Genomic DNA, 3926 nt, shown 5'->3' on the forward strand with positions numbered 1-3926 from the left:
AACAATTATGTCATTGCTTATTGTTGCCGGCTTGAAAAATCTTCCTCATCTTTGCAATTGCTGTCAAGCGCAAGAATGACAGATAAATAGTTAATTAGGACGAAGACAATTAGAAACAAATGTGCAATTTAGTTGTGCATTTCTTCCCAATTTGTTTCATTTTTTGATTTATTCAATGTTTTAATTAATTTCTGCAATGAATTTAAGTAAATCTAATTATAAACAAGTTTTTTTACATTCAACAAATACAAATTAACACAGGAAATTCCAGAAAATATCCGTCACGGGAAATTTTAGAATATGTCTATGGGAAATACCAGAAAATATCTATTATGGAAAATTCCAGCAAATATCTATTAGAGAAATTCCAGGAAATGTCTTCTATGAAAAAATTTAAAAAATATCTGTTTTGAAAATATTTGTAAAGCAAGTCATTTGTATCATTTGCATTGTTAAAGACAGGTATGAATGTATAGTTGTAGTGTTTCATTTAATCCTTCATATATAAATGTAAATATGGTTCTGTTTGTATCCTTCACGTGCAATTGTCATTGCTTTGTCACTTCGATTACAATCCATGCACACATGACATCATTCACATTAGAAGCTGTAGCGAATAGATTCAAATTTAAAAATTGAAAAATTAAAAAGAAAAAACAAAACTCAATGATAAGTTAACAAGTCATCTTTTATCTATGCCGCAATCATCGTATTATTCGTTAACAAATCAGTATGCCGTCTGAGGTATAGGAAATATCAGTAAACAATTTCCATTTCATTCATTCTGCAATTCACCGTACTATTTATCCTGCATTTTACCGTTTTTTCTGTTCCATTCTGTCTGCAGAGTGAAGGGAAAGCAAAGAAAAGAGTAACCGTATCAAGTGGACAATGACCAAAATAAAAGAGTGTAGGAATAAATTCATCGTTTTATTGATATTTGCTGACCCAAAGATAGTAGCACATGTATATTCATGACATTATTAGACTGAAAATCTTTTAAATTAGAGTTTTACACGTGAAATATTAATTAGAATTGAAGTACCAATAAAGGATAAGTTTATCATTTTTATAGGATAAACTTGTTGCGACTTCTTCCAATTCTTCCAATCATAATCATTACTTTTGTATAAATACAAATAAATCATAAATTTGTTACTTTTGAGTTTGGTTTTAGTAATTTATCTTTAGTATTATTAATACTTGTAATTTTTACGTTTGCTTTTCTGTTACTATCATTGCAATAAAGCGATGAGTTTTTTGGTCATCGTCCACCTCATGCAGTTGCTCTTTTCTTTGCTTTTCCCTTCATTCTGCAGACAGAATGGAGTAGAAATAAAACGAAAAATTTACAACTCAAGACGAAATGAATTTCTGTTCACAGTTAAAAGAAAATGGATTTCATTAAAAGAAAACATTCCCAGCAACAATCAATTAATTAAATTAAGAAATTCGGTAGAATCGACAATTACGATTTCAACACACCAACACAAAAAAAAACGAAAATAAAATAAGCAATTGTAGGAATAAATTCATCGTTTTATCGAATTAAAATATTGAGAAGAACTGTTTTTCATATTTTAAACTGACTTGAAACTGTTATATTTAAGACTCATTCTTTCTAATTCATTTTCACTTTTTAATTTCTTGAAAAGCTCAAAGGGCATAACTCAAATATCCAACTTTCTTATACTTCCTTCTTTTCATGTTAAGGTCTTGACAATATTGTATTGGATAGTAAGTCCAGAGTGACTTGGCTTGTAATCTTACAAAATTCGACTAAATCACTTGAAATCGACCATTGTATTATTCATCCTTCCATTCATTCATTAATTTTCTGACTATAAAAATTTTTCGCTGAAATAGTTATGTTTATAAAATACAGTGAAGTAGCACAATCATTAGATGAGCGAAATAACTGAACGATAAAAAGATAATATCCGACTTTTTCCATTTAAAAGATCTTTTTTGAAGGTTTTTCCGGAACCTGAAAATCTTTTTACGCTTCCAATCATTGCATAAAAACATTCAATTCAATTTCTTTTTTTTTTTTTTTAAATATTTTTTTTTTTAAAATAAAAACTAGTTAAGCTTTGCGACAAAATGGACAGCCTTACGAAAATATCTCAAGACGATCTTTCTTAATACTATGTAACGACCACAATACAAAACAGATTGACAAGCAGTAATTTTAGTATGTGAAAATCGAAATCATAAGTTCAAAGACTTTAAAGTTTACATAAAACAGTGTGAAAATTTCCGCGTAATCTAATGACAAAGCTTTTTATCATTAAGGATAGTATTAAAGTTAACATTTATTTGCTTTTTTTAAACGAGCAAATAAATGTAAACTGAACACCTTAATAATATTATATTAAGAAATATATTCCAAATGTCATCATACCTTAGATTATTCCAACTCCCCTGCTTATCATGAGTTATCACTGTCGTCATTAGGAATAGTTAGCGAATTTTATGAAACACAGTAAAAAAAGACTGATAAATTATCAATAAAGTTATGAAAGAGAAAGCATTCAAACAAGGAAAAGTCATCTTGTCAAAATCTAGCATCAAAAGCAACAATTAATCGATGATGAAAGGTACATGCAAGCACTGCTCATTGTACGATCAAAGATACCCCAGAATTCGGGGTGACAATTCTTGGAATCCTCGAATATTTCTTCAGACAAAAGTATGAAAACTAAAGAAAACAAAAGAAAATGATAATGAAAAGAAAAATGATAATGAATTCTTAATCATTGCAAAGTAGGTATAACCATTAAAAAAATAAAACTACCATGTATAGTTGAAATGAAAAACCTGACCTATGCTAAAAAATAAATAACCATCAGCATAAGTTGGCGACTCAAGATGAAATGAATTTCTGTTCGTACACAAAACACACTAAAAGAAAACATTCCCAATAACAACCAATTAATTAAATTAAGAGATTCGGTAGATACCAACAGTATACCAACGCAAAAAAAAAAAGAAAAGAAGACTGAAGATAACCAAAAATCATATCAAAGAATTAAATAAGAAAATTCTTCAACTACATAATAGTTAACTAAGCACGGCAAACTACTACCTTTAATTGAAAAAAATAAAAAACTTGATTGAAAAAATAAAAAACGAAAGTACAAATAAACAAAGAATTCATCAAATAATATAATTTAGCACAAAAAAGTTGATAAAACTCAAAGACAGTATTGAAAAAAAAACAGAAAATAACAAAATAGATGAGAAAATTCAATATTAACTCAATTTTAACAAAAAACTCGCAGTATTTTATAATAATAGAAATATCAATTATGTAAAAAAAAAGTAAAAAACATTAACAAAAAAAGAAACAAATAAACAAACTTAAAAATTACAAGTAATATAAATACTAAAGAAAATTTCCTAAAACCAAAGTCAAAGGTAAAAAATTTGTAATTCATTTGTAATTATACAAAATTAATGATTATAATAGAAAGAATTGGAAGAAATCGCAAATTGGAACCAGAGAAAAAATGAAATGTTTCCTTCCTTTCAAGTTTATCCATTAAAAAGGATAAATTGGCACTTCAATCCTTATAAGTATTTCAATCTTTTTTATGTGCAAAACACTAATTTAAATGGTTGTCAATCTAATAACGTCATAAATTAAAATGTTTTGTTAAATTGCTTCATTTTAAATGTACTACTGCCTATGGGATAGCAAATATAAAGTCATTTGAAGGTCAACGAGTTTTGATGGATTATATTGCAAGACTGATTTGTGAGTACTTACAGGGTTTTAATTTATATTTCCCCTTTTTTTTCCGCTCTTTTTAAAGGATAAACTTATCTTCATTGGTACATCAATTATTATTAGTATTTCATTTTTTTTTAATGCAATTCCTTTCTAAAAAATTCTCAAATTTCTAGCAATTTGACGATTCACA

The sequence above is a fragment of the Loa loa genome, assembly GCF_000183805.2.
Source record: "Loa loa unplaced genomic scaffold supercont3.327, whole genome shotgun sequence".
Taxonomy (NCBI): Eukaryota; Metazoa; Nematoda; class Chromadorea; order Rhabditida; family Onchocercidae; genus Loa; species Loa loa.